We start from the raw sequence: 20308 nt of genomic DNA, 5'->3' as shown, positions 1-20308 counted from the left end.
GAGAGAGAGAGAGAGAGAGAGAGAGAGAGAGAGAGAGAGAGAGAGAGAGAGAGAGAGAGAGAATGAAAGAAACTGGCAATGAATATGAATGATTGTGTGTGTATGTGTGTGTGTGTGTGTGTGTGTGTGTGTGTGTGTGTGTGAGAGAGAGAGAGAGAGAGAGAGAGAGAGAGAGAGAGAGAGAGAAACTGGCAATGAATATGAATGTGTGAGTGTGTGTGTGTGTGTGTGTGTGTGTGTGTGTGAGACAGAGAGAGAGAGAGAGAGAGAGAGAGAATGAAAGAAACTGGCAATGAATATGAATGATTGTGTGTGTGTGTGTGTGTGTGTGTGTGTGTGTGTGTGTGTGTGTGTACTGGGTATGTATATGAGTTGGTTTGTGAGCGTATGGGTGGTGGTATCAGGTTGCCACACCCCAGCTGTTGTGCAGGTCACGAGATGGAAGGTCACTCTCTAACTTAAATTGTTCTTATTTCTCAGTACCCCATGCGCTCTCTCTCTCTCTCTCTCTCTCTGTCCTCATTATATGCTCATCGCCATTCTCAGCAATTTCCCCCCTCCCCCCTATTCCCACATACACATCACATCACATCACATGAAAACGAGTCTCATACACAATCCCAGACACTACACTCCAGGCACAATGATAAGGCCTATTTTGGCGGGGTCAAATGGGATCGGATTAGGATCGAGGCGGATTACTGATCCAGAAGGGCCACACCAACATCGTCCAGCAGTTTACGATCGGCTTGTCCTGTTGCCATGGCGACACCCCTATGCCCCATCTGACTGTAAACAAAACGATGGGGGTTGAAAGTTCAGACTGGAATGATTTGGTCAGCAGTAATTCTGCTCTCATTTTATGCAATACGGTCCCATTACTGATGAAGCCCGACACAGTTGAGCCCCTCATACCTAGCTTAGTAACTGGCAGTAGCATTTATCAATATATTATTAAAAAAAACAAGTAAATACGGCACTTACAATGTAGGAGCTGACGCTATATTTGTTTTACTGTGACGTGACAATCCAGGATCGCCCAGCTCAGTCCACCTGTGGGAGGTGGACTGCTTCAGATCGATCCGTGATCATATTTCTCTCTAATCCAGGACCAGGACTGTGCCTCGCCAAAACAGGATCTGCTGTCGGGACTGACTTTATCTCGACCCGGGATTGATCCGGGATTAAACCTTCTCTCGCCAAGACGTGCCTTATAACTCATGCGCTTACGCTTTAAACTGGTAAATGGTAAATACCGATGCTATATAACAATATGGGTACAAAGCAACGACACCCTGTCACTGGAACATATTACTGTTATTTACTCCAATTATTATCTTGTCCTAGTGACAGCAGTAGTCCGCTGAAAGCATATTCACGGCGATGAGTGGCAGTGGCACCCCCTCTCAGTTACATCTCGCGTACCCTTCACACTGTCTACTCTCCTCCCTTCGGTTTCACTTACTTTCATCATAATTCGTAACTACTTCAGTACCGTCTCTTTATCATTTATTAATATAATGGGGGATCACACGAGTAGTAATGAGCGTTTGGCTAGAACTGAAAAGAGGATAGGGTTGCTTGGATTTGTATGATTTGGTAATGGGTTACTTGTATGTTATGTTGAAGATTTCATTATACGGCATTGCTCATCCACACCACAATACGGTACTAGATCATATACCGTAAGATCTGACACCTGCCATTAATTGAAGCGAGTCATAACTTTCAGTACTGTGGGAATCATTTAGTGTCAGAACGTCTTCCAAGTTGCTGCAGCTGTTTATTTTTATTTTTTTTCTAGTAACCAAATTTTCCTCACCTTTACTTTCTCCATTGCCAGTGTCTTCTTCCCTAACTACCCACCACTGTTGTATCGCTCGAACCCAGTACATGTCCCTCAACCCAACACCCCCACGCCTCCCTAGTTATACTCCCCACCCTCCGCCCTTTTACCCTCTGTCCCGTGGGTTCGGGTGAGGTGGGAAGGGGAAGGGGGAGGTGTTGCGTTACAAAAGAAGGTTACCATCATATACTGTACATACAGTACTTATTGTAAATACAGTTTACTATTAGGACTCATTAATAATATCCATGATGTTTCGTCTCGCTGAATGTTTCTTAATTTTTCCTCGCCACCAACTTGGTATACTTCCCCTAAAACTTTTTGAGTGTAAAATATACCGGTATTGTTTCTGGACTGCTCCCTGTCTGACGCCTGCACCACCCCACGGCCACTGACATCCCTCCCTCCCTCCCCCTCTCCTGTGAGGACAGTGGCGGTGACTCAGACCACATGTACTGAAAGGGAATATGGGACTCTCCTCGAAGGGTACAAGGAAAAGTGTCTCTCTCTCTCTCTCGCACACACACACACACACACACACACACACACGTACGGCGAGCGCGCGCTGTACGTGTGGGCAACCTAACGGTGTCAATATATGAAATTCTCTATTAGCGTTCGTGCTTTGGTAACTAACAGGCAAGGCAGTCAACACCAACTTTTAGCTTAGTCAGTACAGGAGCAGGGGGAGGTAATTACAACGCTACCTTCTGCTATTTCATCAAAATTAAGGCAAAATACCCATTGTTCTGACGTACGTACAGTCGGCCACAGGAAAAAGTATACACCTCTGGTCCCTTCTTGGAGGATTTTAATAAGTAACACTGCCCTGAACAGTATCAACAACTGAACGGAAAAGGATCATCCTGAGCTGTCTCCCTTCCTATCTGATATAAAACATCTGTCGAGAAAATGCTATACTTTTTGTGTTTATATTTCTCCCTTTGTATACTTTTTCCTGTGGCCGACTGTACATGAAAGTCGATAATGGATCTTCCAGCTTAGTTGGTCTCACAGGTCTACGTGCATTTGTCTTGGGACGGTTTCTAATAAGAATTTTGCATTCTGACGGGGCCTGAATAAATCGGAGGTAGCTCTCGCGCTTCACGACCGTAGGGTCGGCAGTTCGAGCCACCATCAGGGTAGTATATTTCTGGTGAGAGATGTAGCGGTCTCTCCAATGATCTCTCCTTGCCTTGCAGCGCTATGTGGTCCATTGGCCCTAGGTCGGGTGATTCATCCACCCTCTCCCCCACTTTTCTTTTTTTTTACAATCTTGGCTGCAGTGCATTTTTTTTTTCTTTTTTAAGGATGAGGCGGAGTTGACCTTCATAAGCCTCTCCACTAAATACATTTATCCCAACTTCAATCTGTCTTCCTTATCATTTACAACTGTAGCGCCACCAATACAACAGTCAACATTTTCACCAAGTTTCCTTTTCTTGTGTTTTAGCTAATCTTGCCACTAAGCCACTTGGCCCTCGGTGTAGAGGGAAGCCTTACTCAACAGCGTTCCATCCTTTAACCTGCACTATCCGGAACGTCTAACCTTTCCTCGTTTCTTCCGGAATTAAAAGAGTACAGTAAAGAGAGTTCATTTCTCAGTTAAAACTGCATTTGCATGTTAGCGGATTGTGTAAACATTCTGTAGGCTAATATCGATGACAGGCACACAATCAGCCAGTACAACTCTTGACTTACACTAACGAGGTACATTACTTTCCGCACTGGTCATCTTTTCCCTATTTGTACTTGACAAACATGAGAAAGAGTTAAGTCAGTCTGTTTTCCGCCCTCATCAGCGACTGGTCCTGCCGGCAACTTCATAATTCTAAACACTTACAGATACAGAGATAACATTTAGTTTCTTTAGTTACACAGCCTGAGACCTCAAGCCTTTGATCGACTTTAGTGCAAAACCATGATTGCAGTACCTACTCACATGGACTTTATACATTTAAAAAAAAAAAAAAAAAAAAACATTCTTGCCGACAGGGAAACAAGTAGGTACAGAACCTTCAGGCGTCCTCCGATTAATGGTCTCGCTGATGAGGGGCGTGGGAGGGTAATTTCTGTGTGGTGTGGTTGTGTCGCCACTAGACTGCAGGAATTAAGCATCTCGTCTGAAAATTGTTAGTAAGAGACAGGCGGACAGGGTCTCTCCTAGAATCCAAGAAATGCTCCCTCATCTAAACAGATAAATCAGTTCAAGCCCCCCCATAGAAAAAAAAAAAAAAAAAAAAAAAAAAAAAAACGAAAGAAAAAGTCGCCCTATACCTTTGACCAAGAATTTTGCAGTATTTGACTCGATTTAATCCCTGCCGGGCAGATTCTTTTAAAGGTAGTTTATTTCCCCCGAATCATTGTCTTCTAACCACTGTAAACAGTAACAGTACCTTAAAATGATTCTAACAGCTTGGTCTGTGCAGACCTTCATTATGCTTCATAAATTATGAGATCTGCCGCTCGGCAAGGGTTTAAGTTTGATGATCTTCAGGTTTCAAAGAAGACCCGTTAAAGACTTACTTGAATCGTTTCAGAGGGGAAATGAATAATACTATTCGAAAAACTAATATATGGAGAGAAATACTGCAATTATAAATGTGAGAACTACCAAAACAACACATAAGCACATGAATACTATAACATCTTGGTCAAAAAGTGTGTGCAACATTATGTACCACCAAAGCCCGTCAACATACGGAGATAACACCGAGACAACTAGAAAGGATTTGGACAAAGACGTAAGAAAAACTAGTTACAATCACTCATGCAATGATTGAGAAATTGTAAACATACAGCTGTCAGACTGGTGTAGATCCAAAAAGCGTGTGTGTGTGTGTGTGTGTGTGTGCGCCCACTTAGTCTGGCAGGGGACGCCATGTTATCACCTGTAGTGCACGGGTCCTGAGGGCGGACTGTTGGTGGGCGGCTCGGGAGGTCAGCCTTGTCGCGCACTCGAACCGGAGGGGGGACGGGGGATGACGGAGGGGGGAAGGGGCGGAGGAAAATGGAAATGGGGAAGATGGAATAGAGGAGGGAAGGAAGAGTGTGGGAAGAATGACAGGAGGAAGAAGCGAGGGGATGAAGGAGCGATAGAAGAAAAGGAGTGAGATGGGAGCAGCATGGGAGATGGCAGAGGGAATGAAAGAGAGATTACGGAGGGGCAGAAGGGGAGGTAACAAAAGGGAGAAGAGATAAAGGTAGAGGGAAGTGGAAGCGATGTAAGCTGGGAATGAAGAGGAAGAATGGTTAGGTGGGGGATGAATAAAGAGAGGTAGGAAGGAAGGAAAAAGCGACGAAAATGGAAAGGAGTGAAATGTGAAAAACATGAGAGAGGAAGGAGAGGAGGAGGGGGGGCGGGGAGAGAGGGAGGGAGAGAGAGAGAGAGAGAGAGAGGGGGGGGGGAGTAACAGACGGAGAAGAGTCGACTTAGAAATGGGGTGGAATTATGTTTTCAGAAAATGAGAGCAAAGATGGAATGCGAAGGGTGAAAACTGCATAATGTAAGACGTTTTAGAGACGTAAGGAAGTACAGTATCCCAGTGAGGGCAAAGGACTCCTGGGACCAGCAACTTGATGATATTGTGTATACAAGAACCATTCATATGTTTAAAGAAATGTGTGAACAAACAGTATCAGAAGTCGGGACACCACAAGCATGGCTCACTCTTATAAAAATACATTTGAATTAGGTAAGGACAATAAAATAATCACACACACACACACACACACACACACACACACACAAACACACACGGAGGAAGCTGAAAATGTATATACGAGAAGAAGCGAGAACAGGGAGTAAAGTAATGGAGAACCTGAGAGGACATAAAACAAAGCGGTAAATTACTTTATAGATAATCAGATACCCACAAAAATACAAACTACGGTAACTTTTTGCCTTTTATGGACGCATTATTTTATTCTGGCTATCACAATACGATCAGTCAATGGATTGCTAAAAATTTCCTCAGTTGAACAAAATGGTCTGAACGTGGCCTTTAATAAACCCAAGTGAATTACTGGCATCAGAGACTATATATAACGTATCCAATCTAAGCACAAGTAAGCAACCTAGTGAGGGAGTCGTTACTTGTTCCTTCTTCCTCCATCCCCCTTTCCTGTACTTTCTGTTCCTCTTTTACACCTTTACTTTTGAGCATCATTATTTTGTTTCCTCCTTCTCTACCCTCGCCTCTTCTCTGTAGTTTTTGCTTCTAACTGCTAACATCTATTATTTTCGTCAGCTTCATTCATCACTTTCTAACAATTTCATCGTATTACTGAGAAGAGAAAGAAATATGACTTTTGAACGAGTTTTTGAAGAAAAGGGATGATTTGTACTTTTTCTTTAACCCTCTTGTCTGGGCTAATGGCAGTTGTTGGCAGTGAGGAAAGAGAGGCTTCTGGTTTCAAGTCAGACAGCTCCGACCAGATCACGTAGCACCAACTATCTTCAGGCAACCATTTTTCGCTACCAAGGAATCAACCATCATTGTCAAAGTCCAACCTCCTCCTATATGACTGTCAATGCTGTAGTACACTATCAATATGCACAGGGTAAAGGCACACGAATTCCTGCAGAGGAAAATGCATAAAAAATATCCTTCACGAAAGAAAGGCTGTTTGTGAGCTTTTATTTAACATTAATATCATATAGTGTCGTAACCAGAGTTATAAGCATAATGATCATGTACGGGAACTACAAGAACACAGCAGGTGGCATTCTCTACTCGCCAATGCTGGCTCTTGTGGAAGCGAAGTAATGGTAGAGACAACGCCTTCCATGGGATCAGACTTGTTTTTTCTATTCATTTTTTATGTTTTCACTTTATGAGTACTTCTACCATTCAAAAGCATACTAACGGACGAACGTGATAAACACGAAACATCGTGCTCTATTTCCCCTTGGTGGTTACAATATCTCTCAAACTCGTAAGTTCATCTGCGAGTAAATTCATCTGACGTTTTAGCCACAACAGAAGACAGAGCTTTTTAATTCCACAGCTTTCCCAATCACGAGTTTATTAACTCTCACACCTCAGTACTTTCCCAGTTGACGAGTTAAAATGCAGCCAGAGTAAAACAGATAAACTGTCCTCCAAGGCTAAAAGGGTTAATATGTACGGTACGTCCAAGCTGTTACTCATGTTTCAAATTGGTTGGTACTGAATATCGTGCTCAATACTCGTCAAAAGCATCATATAACAATCTTAAAAAAAAAAAAAAAAAAAAAAAAAAAAAAAAAATCTACCAATGTCCCACTAAACTCAACAGCATCCTGCATACTGTTACACCTAATAACAGTCATTTCTTCTTTGGTATCTTTTTATACCTTCCGCGTCTCCCTCTTTCCTCCATAACATCTGTTGATTACTCGCCTTTATTTTCCTGCCAAAGCAGAGGGAATGGTTCCGCTATTGCGCTTGTTGGCTTTGTGTGCGTAAGCCCCACTCCCGCGGTAACTCCACCCTTAGCACCAACAAGCACATACTTGTTCTCGCCTGCTGTCCCTAGCTCAACACAGCACGCCACAAAACGGAATGTATAAACTACTATAAATTACATAATAATGTGCATATAGCCCATTATATTAAAATTGGCTCTTTGAACAAAAAAATTTATTGTTATGGTCAACTGCACCACAAAGGCTAATACAAGTAAATGATACAGCCTCGTTTTGTCCTCTACTTCCTAAAAGTGAATCACGTTTGAGGAGAGCATCCTCGCACCCCAAACAGACCTGTCTCGCACTCCAGGTTAAGAACCGCTACTTCAGAGGGTTTGCACTGTCGTCATTAACTTCTGTGCGCTGCCACTATGATGGGAGAGTCGAGTAAATACTGATGTCACAATACACAAAGGCTCCGACAGAATTTCAATATATATCACGTAAGAAATGTCCAAGACACGTGAAAGTCTGCCCAAAGTTTGTTATAAGTACAAAGATAATATTCAACAAAGAGATGGATCCTTGTGTAGGAAGAGTGAAAGTAACTGAAGTTCATGGTCAAGTTATCCAATGACTGGAATGAACTTCCTCGAATATTTTACCCAGACATTATTGTCCGGTATTTTCAACAGGCCTTTACACAGCCGATCTCGAAAGTTATAAAAATCTTGATGCTTACCATCAGATGGTTTGTGGATGGATTCGAGACGTGCAATAAGTGTTAATGGGAAATGTGTAGTGAAAGTAAAGGTAGGTTAGACTTCATTGTCAGTTGTTAATCTAACGATTGTATACTTAAACGACATAGTGTACTAAATGTACTCCATAAAACAATGTGAGACGAAAATGTTAGCCACTCGGAAAATAATATTCACATCGAAGCACTCTCTTAAATTTTTAGCGTTCCCTTTGGTTCAGCCAATCAAATCTCAAGTGTCTCCACTCCTCACCCAGTGATGAAGTTTTTGTCCCTGTTTCGAATACCTCGGCAACCTGTAGTACTGTCTTTCTTGACCATGCTTATGACAGCTGTCAACATTGCAAGAACTCACCATTTTTAGCCTATACACGCCGAGAAAGAAAGACTATTGTACTAGGAAGCTAGCCTCACATATTGCTATACTCTCGCCATCATGGCGGACTTCAGGTCTATGTTAATTTTCGCCCGTCTAGCGGAGCAATAATGTAATCGCCTACGTCTGTGTCCCTGTTACGAACATATCTCACAGTCAAGTGGGCAACTTGTATCTCGGGATATGTGGCTTGAACTATTTAGATTTTGGCGAAGCTGCAATGATCTGCCTCCTATTGCCAGAGGACCTTAGAACACACTTTGCCATATCCTATAATTTATCCCTCCATGCCACAAAAACACATTTGTCTGGCGTATCAGAACAGACTGAGATATTATCTTGAAACTTAGTCTGAACTTGGACAACACTCTTCCTAATAAGGCCATATATTTTAACTGCAACCATTTTATTTGGGTAGAGATTTTTTTTTTTTTTTTTTTTTTTTTTTTGTGTGTGTGATGGGCGGCACGCATTCGTGGACGAATGCTTTGGCTGTCCTTTATTTAAGTATTTAGACAGTGCACAAGGTCAAAAAAATATTATCTTGATTCTGAATAAATATTTTTTTGAATTCGGAGATTGCTTCACCTAATGATCGTAGGGGGATGACTACCATAGTGCTCGTGTGGTAATAGACACTTGCCTACTCCGCCTACATAAGGGAACGTCCCTGGTCACAGCTGTCCTCAATACTCTCTCACAACCCTACGAGCTTCCTACACGGCCTCTTAAGTAATGGTTACCAGCTGTCGACAACTTGACGGGAGATTAGAACAGAATGAGGGACCCGGGGAGTAGACGTGACGGTCTGGTGAAAGTAAAGAGAGAATGTACAGTAGATGAAAATGAGGAAAATAGGCAGGAAAATAACTAAATACGAAAAAAATAAGGGAAACAAATTAAGGGGTGAATATACTAGACAGGAGGATAAAATAATGAAGGGACAAGATAAAATATTGGAGACTGAAAAAAAAAATAGGATGAAGAAATAGTAGTTCAATGAACAATCCTTGGTGAGTGGCAAAATGAGAACAAGGTTTCCGCAAGAAAAACGTCGGTGTGAGATAATGAGAAAGTGCAGCTGAATGATATATTGGACGCGAATGTGTGTGTGTGTGTGTGTGTGTGTGTGTGTGTGTGTGTGTGTGTGTGTGTGTTCGCGCTCAATGGGTAATGTTTGGCGAAAAACAAGAGAAATGGAGAGCTGGTTGACGAAGACTCAAGAAAATTACATCTGAGAAAAAATCAAATAGGGCATTGAATGGCTCAGGAATGATGGTTATCACGAATAAGCATGAAGAATGGATGACGATGAGTTGAATAAAGCGAAGGATGAAGGGTAGCTGGATGTTACCTGTAGATAGGACAGATGAAACAGACGACGAAGGCTTAAACGCTGGGACCGTACACATAGCCTCTCCTAGCACTAGCACAAGTTTTGTATAAAGCTGCTTGTATACACGTTTGTCTTCACTCATACACTTCACAACTAAACCAGAGTAATATTAAAGCAAATAAGAAACACGAAACTATGTGGTAATGGTTAATTATTATGGGGACTTATTTATCCCGTAAATTAGCCAGGATGGTTATAAAGAAATGAGATAAAACAGGAGATATCTGATAACTGAGTGAAAAGATGACTGACAGGAAACACGTTACAGTATAGGAAGAAAATGGAGGTCATGAAAGATGTGAAACCAAAAATGGGCAATGGAGAGGCGTTGGGAGAGGAGGGTTTGGATGAATAGGGGCAAATGAGAGAAATGGATTAATGACAACAAAGTTTAATAAAAGAGCAGATACCCTGAGGGCCACATTCAAGGATCTAAGTATCGCCAAGATTTAAAGGAAAAATAAAAGGGGCAACAGGCGAAAATCACAAACATGATGAGGAACAGGATTATCTTTAAGGAGGTTCACAAAATAAGAAAAGAAAGAAAAGTGAGACAGGGCTACAGAGAGGAGGGAGTGGTCCTATGACGATGACGTCACTCCTTGATATATATCACACACACACACACACACACACACACACACACAGCTATATATGGGAATGTGTACAATCAAACAGCAAATATTCCTACACACTCAGAACATACACGACTACGCCCAATTCTAAAACACTACCACACTCCCAGTACTTATTCACGTATACGCCCATGCATAGGGATGGCATACACTTATGAACGTACATATTCTTGTACTTATAGTACAAAAGTTTAAGTTTGCACTACACCCATACGGCAACACACTATTATGCCCACGTATACCCACCTACACAACTTTCACACGCGCTCACCCACACAGTCTCAAGTTCACTAACATAATACACCTACACCACACCCACGTTCTGTTCTCTCACTCTTCGCTTAGGGTACACTAGAGGGTGACTACCACCGTTGATTCAGTGGTTCAAGGTGGCATGGCAAGAGAAATACAAATAAAATGAGAGAGAGAGAGAGAGAGAGAGAGAGAGAGAGAGAGAGAGAGAGAGAGAGAGAGAGAGACTGTGTGTGTGTGTGTGTGTGTTTTACAATATAACGTAGTATTATAAAAGATCTTACGACCCTTACCGAGAAAGTACCATGCATGAAGTTCAGGTACATGTTCTTACTCTAGAGTAGCAAGAGAACAAATAATAAAGATGAATTCTCTCTCCACCTACCTCTCCCACCCGCACTGCTGGCATGGAAAAGGAAAATATGCCTAACCTAGAAGAAAAAGGCCGGGTAACGAAATTTTATGGGAAAGAAGGAAACATTCATTCCACCTTTAAACTAGGCCAAATAAACTCTTGTCTAACCTAGCCTTGAACTGCTTTATCGAGTAACTGTCAACTACCTCTACTGGTAGGCAATTCTAAGTACAATACTGCACAACTTGCACGCGAAAAAATTACCGAATGCATCGCATCATGGTGAAATGCTTCACGTCAAACTTTCATCTGCGACTCCTCATCGAGATGGTGTTTAAACTAAATATGAGGTAGTAGTTGTCAAATCTATGGAGAGTTATGAAAACCGTTATCAGCTGTCCATGCAAACACATACTCTCTAATGAAAAAAGGCACAGTGATTGCAGTCTTCGCTGGTGCTGTGTGCGCCTGATGGGTGAGACAAGTATAGTACAAGGTCTGTCCAAAAAGAAACCGAGCTTCTAAATAGCACACCATCTAGCAGCTGTATAAGGATTGCGATGGGAGCGTGTGTACCAGCGACTTTGAGTTTACTAACACTAGCCACATCACGCCACATTACTTGGTCATCTGGGTGCACGCACTTGAATGTGCATTTAGTGCACTCGTCAATTTGTTGCAAACTGAACAATAATTGGTCTTGAAGAGCAAAATGTCTGCATGAAACTGTTTCAAATTGGGAAAAACGTTTACTTTATTAAGTTTGTCATAACTGGAGATGAAACATGGGTGTACAGCTACGATGTTGAAACAAAACGACAGTTGTCGCAGTGGGTTGGAATATCGTCACTGCAACCAAAAAAAATCACGTTAGAGTTCCTCAAATGTGAGGGTGATGTTGACTGTATTTTTTGACTGGAAGGGCATCATTCATCTGTTCCACGTGGTCAGGCAGTCAATAAAGAGTTTTACTTGAACATCATCAAGCGTTTGAAGGAAAATGCCACAAATCCTGCATACTGCATCATGACAATGCACCTGCTCACACGTCACTCCTTATCCGTGACTTCCTGGTGAAGTACGAGTCGACTATCATACCCCAGCCGCCCTACTCTCTGGATCTGTCCCCTGTGGACTCCCCCCCCCCCCAAGTTGAAATCCACCCTGAAAGGCACTGATCTGTGACTATGAGAAAGATAGAAGAAAATTCTCCAACTGCGCTAAAAACACGTTCTTCCTACAAGCACGTGTACCTCCATGACTAAGTGTCGTGATGTGGCTGTTAAGCCCCATCCACACTATAATAGGGGTCATGCTGAGCGCTCTGTTGCTCGTCATGTTGCCCAACTTGGGTTTTCGTGCCGTCGAGAGTCTGTGCCACACGCTTCTGGCATATCTGGCAGAAGGGTATTTCATGGTAACAGCATGTGCCGCAATGCCGACGGCAGCCATCTGGCTTCCGCAGAGAGCAGTTACTGTGTGCACCACATTTTTTCCTTTTTTTTTTTTGGTTCAACATATTGCCACAATGCTCCACATCAGTCTCGAACTGTTTTAGTGTTGCTATCTATCCTCCTGCTCTTGCAGATCACTGGTAGCAGGCACGCGTCTGCCCACTGTACTAGTGTGGACATCACCGGCCTCAGCAACAAGAGATGGTTAACATGACTCGCAAGAGAGTGAGGGGCATGACTTCTGGTGTGGACGAAGTTTTTGACTAAAGTTCAAAGTCACCAGTACTTCCCACTGTGATCACAGTATGGCTGCTAGTTGGTAAGCTATTTAAAAAGTTATTTCCTTTTGGACAGACCTTGTAGACTGCCAGGTTTTTCTCAAGTCTTTATATCCTTCTTCAGGGTCAGCAACCAGAAATGCACAGCTTATTCTAGATGTGACAAGAAAATTGTAGTGAGAGGATTATCTTCTTGTTTCTGTACCTCTACATATAACCTAGAAGCCTCAGTGCCTTCTTATTTATATCGGTGCACTGCCTGAAAAACTTGATGTCACTGCTGATTAGTATGTCTTTTTTCAAGCCAGTGCTACTGATTGCACTTCCTACCAAAAAGCTGTTGGTTCTTGTATTTGCATGACGAACGTGCACCATCTTGCACTTGTCCTCAGTGAGCAGCATTTCCCTCCATTCGACCACGCCCACCAAATCCCTCCTCAGTTCATTCTTCTTGAGTAATGAGACATTACCTCCTAGCCTACAGTCATCCACAAATTTTGCACTTCTGCTGATTATACCCACATCTATATCACTAATATAAATATATAATAATATACCTACATGTGAACCGTGAGGAACTCCAGGTACTGACTAGCAGGAATGCCCGGCATTGACCGGAAGCCTCGATAGCCACTCCCCTTGTGGAAGAAGATCCCTGGGGTCCCATTTTACCCAGTGAACCTATATTCCTCCTTGGGCCCATCTCTCCAAAGATGTATTCCTCATGGACCTACTTTCCCCTACCCACCCACACACACCTTCCCACCTACCCTGCCCACTCACTCACTCACCCATCTTGTTCACCCACGTCTCCACAAAAAAAAGCATTAGAAACAGAACAGGTTCTTCATGACCATGACATACAAGCACTCATACAAGAAACAAATCTGACACACATAACAGACCCCAGAAGCCGGACACTACTCACTCATTCAGACAACTAAGGGCAATGAAGGTGGCCTCATTACATACATTCACCCATTAATCCTCTATAAACAAACAACACAATCATTTCTCCCGAATGACACAGTACAATATTATAAATAGTTAGTCAGTGTCACAAACACAAAACCAACATTTTTAACATATACTGTGATCCCTTTGTTATCTCGCATAATTGACACAAGCCTGGTGCGTGATAATGAAGGCACAGAACTTATGAGATTTATCCTCACTGGGACCAGGCACCCTGCTCATGATTACAAATTTGCTTCTTCCTTCACCTTTATCATTGTTTTTCTGTCTGTCTTCCTATTTCTTCCAGCTTTCTGTCACTTTTAATCATCATTCTTTCCATTTCAGGTGGCTTTACATTAAGTGACAAGCCAAATGGTTTCTTGTAAGCCAGGAAACCATTTACAATGCTGGGTGGTAACTATATAACCAACCCACACGTGTTCCCTATGTGTCAGCAAGTGGGTTGGCTGAGGGTTAGTGCCCCTCCCTGTAAAACCACTAACTAAAAGACAAACGGACACCCTTTATGGGATTATGGCGTCTGGCTATAGAGAGATAACATCCATCAATCCATCATCCAATTCTATGTTGCCCCACAAGAGGCGTAGGGGTCCGGGGCTGGGCAAATTGGTCCTGACATTTGACAGTGACCAGCCTCTCATCCCTGAGTGGCATTACGTGAGCAATAAACCCCAACCACACCCTTGGATATAAACCATCACCGACTCAATCTGATTGGAGCTCCATAATTACCCATTAAACCACCAGGCGCCAAAATTTGGTTATATGGTTACCACCCGGCATAGTAAATGAACTCCTGGTGTACAGGAAACCATTTGGCTTGTCACTCAGTCGCCCACAGGCAGAAGGAAGAGGAAAGAATGAAAGAAAGACAGAAGAGGGAGTGTAAAGTCACTCATCGGCAAATGGATGAGGAAAGAATGAAGGAAAGAAAGACAGAAGAGGATGGAAGGAAAGAAGGATGAAGGAGAGGAAAAGACAGACACCTGAGAGCAGCACTGCATATACATACATAGACACAATTTATACCCATTAAATACATACATACTGTTATGATATCAGAAACAAATTCAAAATATCAGTTGAATGGCCAGCCAGCCTATCTAGCCACTTGCAGGCAATAGAGCACGACCTACCAGCTGAGCAAAAATGGCTGTTCGCCTCTTCACTGAACGGTCAAAGTCATCCAGCCGCCGAGATCACTTGGACACTCTCAGCCGTGCGCAAGTTATACAGACCCTAACCCACAATCTGAGCAAAATGGCCAATCCCTCCTCACCAAACAGTTCAAGTGCCCTGGCCACCTAGACCACTCGATGCTCCCAGCAGCGCGCGAGTAATATAGACCCTAATCCACAAGCTGAGCAAAAATGGCTGTCCGCCTCCTCACCAAACGATCAAAGACCCCCAGCTGGCCAGATTACCTGGACACTTCCAGGCAAGCGCGGCTCCGCCTCCTTAAGAATGGTCGAAGTTGCCTGTCCGGCTGGATCAACCAAATGGCAACCCTGACAGGGGAGGGGGGATGAAAGAAGGGGGGAGGGTCTGTGGTATAACAGCTGTTCGGCACCACGCGGCAATTTCAAATTACGGGTGGGAAAAAATTCGGATTTGGGGGGGATTTTTTTCTTTTTTTGGCCATTTTTGGGTTCTGAAGGTCTAGGCTCACAATGTCCAGTAAGTGGGGATGTCCGGAAAGTGGGCGTCCGGATAGTACAGGGATTACTTTTGCCAAAATTCAAAAATTCAAATTAGGCACCAAAAAATTGACTGGGATATTCCCGCACCTCTCTAGGCCTTCCTATATCATCTATTTACCCAATAAGTGTTTTTGGCTTGAACAGCATAGTTACTGAGGAAGAAAACGAAGATCTCGTACCTCAACTCAATGGGTGTTGGAAGTGGCCGATAAAGTCTATGGGCGTTACTCTGAAGCCATCTAGTCAGGGAGAATCAGCCTCAAAATCGACCTAAATGCCTTCTGTGAGTACTTTTATGGTTGTTCTCCATGTTTTCTCATAATTTCTAATCTAAAAAAAAAAAAAAAAAAAAAAAAAAAGGTAGTCGAAAATTGGCTGGCACCACGACTCCATGGGGGTCCAAAGTCTGCTGGAACTCGGAGGGTTAAATAAGAGGACATATTTAACTGGTTAAATTATTCCTACTTCCAAATGATTTTTATTCAGCTTAAGAAAAAATAATCTCCTGCTAAAAGGGTTAATGAGGGCTGTATCTAACCTCCTTAGCTTGAAAAGCCTCTCCTGAGCTGAATAAAATGGTCTAAAAACTGCAAGGATGAAAGATATACTGTAATATATAACTGACTTAAAGGGATTAATACTTTTGAATTATTTGATCTGAAAAGCAGATGATGGGATGGCCCTGCTAAGCTTCTGGAATATCATCATCATCATCATCATCCAATCCTACATTGCCCCATGAGAAGCGTAGGAGCCCGGAGCTAGGCAGTTGGTCCTGACATTTAAGATGAGAGTGACCAACCTCACTCATCCCTGAGTGGCATTACATGAGCAACCCCAACTACCCCTTGGATATAAACCTTTACCGGCTCAATCCGAATGGAGTGCAATAATTACCCACTAAACCACCAGGCGCCAAAATTTGGTTATACGGTTACCATCCAGCGTAGTAAATGGTTTCCTGGTGCACAGGAAACCATTTGGCTTGTCACTCAGTGTAGAGTCACTCACAGGCTGAAGGACGAGGAAAGAATGAAGGAAAGAAAGACAGAAGAAGGAATATAAAGTCACCCGTAGGCAGAAGGACAAGGAAAGAATGAAGGAAAGAAAGACAGAAGTGAAGGGAAGGAAAGAACAAAATTTCTCCTAACCTGCAAAGGGGTTCTGACATCATGTTGTATATTCTAAACTCTTGTTTCTCAATCTTTATCAGCTCATTATATTACTGAACTCTTCTTAATCATTTTTACTCACACTTTTTCCTTGTTATTCATTTGTTACCAGACTGGCCATAAATGACTATATTTTTCTGATGATAAAAGCTGTGGGACAGAAATAGCTTGTTAAACAGAATGTCTTATTTCTCTAATTATTATTATTATTTAACATATAAGACAGTTTTCAGTCACATGCTGTCCTTAACAAGTATGCCTGTAAAATGATGGTGGGATGACTTAAAAACTATATTAAAGGCAACCTGCATAAAACAAAACATTTTAAAGAAAAAGGTAAACTAGAGACGACAATTACTAGCACATTTTACTGACAAGTCGCTAACCAAGAAATAATATATGATGAACAGTAGCTATTTTTCTAACAAAAAAGAAAATGTTAATATTATGCAAAATGCTATCTTCTGACTAAATATACAAAAATGCTTTTCTATTTGGTTTTCCATTACACACAGTAAAATACCATAATTGTTTACCTGGATGGGGGATAATTGCTCATAGTATGAGAACCCACTGAACTATACCAATTACATATTATATCTGTTAACAGCCCCTAGGACTGGCACTTTAGTGGGAGCACTGTAGGGTAGATGAGCCAGTTACTGAACTTATCAAGAATGGAAGAATTTCCAGATGTCTACGTAACTATCAGCATAAGCAAAAAATGGTTTGTTGTACCACCAACCTATTTTCTAATAGTCTATGTGTTGCTCTGACATCTGGAAAAGGGAGCTGCTTATGCTGGAAGTGGAATGTTTCCTCAATGCTAGCCTGACTTCCTGGTATAACCTTGGATTCTTCTTAGCTAAGGAAGCAAAGCCTCAAATGGGGCATCATGTGTCACCATTGTGACCACCAAAAATCTCATCATATCTTACTCCACATTCTGTCACTGTCTATCCTGGAAGGGTGGTTCTACTACCTGGTGCTCACACTTGCCATATACTGTACCAGCATGTACTGGTTTACATGATCACAATGAAAACCACACAAGGGCAGTAACACACACACCACAGCAGTCAGCAATACTGACCCTAATTATGTGGAGGTCCTCAACTCAACTAGTTTTCACTTTTATCAAAAAGCAACATGAACCGTATCTGGAGATAACATAATTATAATAACCACACAAAGACAGAAATATACAGTTCATGTTAGACAGTAAAGAAATAAAGTCTGGCTTCTGACACACAACAGAAGAGAAAATCCAGAGGTATCTGAGGCAAATTGCAATGTAATGGAGGCAAGATGAAACTCCTCACAACATCCCACTAATAATATCCCATAAAAAACTACATACAATACAAATTTCTCAGAAAACAACCAATCTCACAAGTTAGTAGCCATTTTGAGATGTATGGATCTTTGGATATGCTGCTGCAATACAGAATATTTAGCGGTTGATGACCAGCCAAAACTGCTGGTCTCATTACGGTACATGATAAAATTTCTAGCCACCTCTTGAAGGTGTCTGGGATGAGTGGATTTTGATTCTGACTTTCTTTTGTTCTATTTCTCTCAGAAGAAACAACTCAGCAAACTTTTTGCCAATATGTTCTTTCTTATTAAAAGAAAATAATAATAATGATAATAATAATACCTGTAATAAAAAAAACATATAAGCTGATGCCTGAAGCCATCTGATCACAAAGCATCTACCAAGATTTACAAAAAACTGCATGCAGGTACGACAACAACAATAACAGCCACAAGAGAAGAGACCCCTAATAGCCACAGGAAATTGGGGAAAAATAAGTCCGGCAAAATCAAACAGAGGTAGCACAAGTATCATCATCAAAGCTGACAAACATGCTCCAGTCTAAATCAAATGAGTGTCAGCATTTCTCTGTGTCTACAAGAAAGATCTGTCGTTCTGGAAGTTCAGCAATGTCAGTCTATCGCCTGCTATTGAGTTCAGCCACTCAAGATAGTTCATGTTAGTTCCTCTAGGCTCAGAGATAAGATACCATGAGGTCTATGCCTTCTTGCCCTTATCCAGGTGTCACAAGGATACCTACACAACAAATATACATCAAAGACTTATCTGAACATTACATTAGTAAAATACAGATGTAATTAAAAAAAAAATAAGAACTGAAATTCAAAGTAATAATTAAATGTATAGAAAAAATGTACTCAACTATAGAAGCCTGCGTATATCTCAGCTATGAGTACTCATACGGTCTGCAGAATGAATCATTTAAAAAAAAAAAAAAAAAAAAAAAAAAAAAAAAAAAGCCATATACTGCTAATTAAGTAATTTCAGTGCAAATTATATAGTGGAATCTCCTAAACTGCGTGATCCTAAATGGCAAATTCATAATACACGGCAACATCGTGAAACAGTTATCAATATCAGTAACTCGTGGAAAGTACGTGAAATTCGCAAATGCAACCTCAAAAGTGACGCTTTTTCTAATGCTTCGTGTGACACGCACCACCATTACCTCATGTTTGCGCATCTAGCCAAGTGTCAAGCATGGCACTTACTAAACCAATCATATTCATGTATAGCATTTACCGTGAGTCAATCACAGCACTTCCTTCCCATGTCAAGCATGAAGGACATGCAGGCTTGACACCCTGGTGCCCACCTCAGTGGATTGTCTCCTCTCTGTTGTTAGCATTTGGGTTCCGGTGTGGTTTACAAGAGGATCCCTCCCCCCCATGCTTCCTCCTCCTGCCCAGTATTACCATGACCGACCGTAACCCTCCTAAGCCTACAACTTCTTCGAGGATGGGCAAGAAGAAGAAGCCAATGTTAACTTACACCCAAAAATTTGATGTAATAAGGAGGATTGACGGCAGTGAGAAGAAAGCCAAAGTTGCCCACCATTACATACTCAACGAGATAAATTCTTTACCAAATGGGAGTGGCGATTCCACCTCTATTATAACAAACTCACAATCTCACATCAAGTAATTTCAGTATATATGCAACACAGATAGTTAACTGTTGAACTGTGACTACAAGAAGTGAGTGGAAAACAAAAAATACCTATTTTGGGGTATTTAAGGAAGCAGGCACATCACCCGCGGCAAAGTTTACCAACGATCTCTCCAACTAGCCACACTGTTTACCAACCACCACTCTGACTGGATGAATCAGTGTATCACACATTCTAAATCCTCAATTATAGCTTCCAGAGGTTTATAAAAATGCCCAGTAGCTGTGGTAATCCAGGAATAATAACAGGTAACCTGTGAAAGACTCATTTCAACACAAAATATGGAAAGGCTGTGCCCGTTTGTTAACCCCTATATGCAGGGGTTTTTCCGATGTTGCATGCTCCTCCCTATGGGGGATATCCCTGATGGAAAAAAATACCCTTACTTCAAACCCTAATATCTGCCAAACTATAACAGGTAGAGAAAAAAATTAAAGATACATAAGACTCACTAACTCTTCCTGTTTCAAATGAAATTGTCCCCATGTCTTCAGGAGGTCCCGTCGATGAGTAAGGATAAGTTAAAATTCAAAGGGTGGCAGAAAGACGCTTACGGCTATGCACATCAACCGGCGTTGCTCCGCGCCCAAAATCGTGACAGCCATACATATCAGCAGGTGGTTAGGGGTTAAAGAATTAATCTCAACGAATTGATGACTCCTATGACAAGATGGAGGCAGCTGAGGGCGATCACGACACTGCTTCC

The sequence above is a fragment of the Coenobita brevimanus genome, chromosome 18 (assembly GCF_032717465.1).
Source record: "Coenobita brevimanus isolate Jiangsu-jjx chromosome 18, ASM3271746v2, whole genome shotgun sequence".
NCBI lineage: Eukaryota > Metazoa > Arthropoda > Malacostraca > Decapoda > Coenobitidae > Coenobita > Coenobita brevimanus.
The sequence above is the reverse complement of the archived record's forward strand: the minus strand, read 5'-3'. Positions refer to the sequence as shown.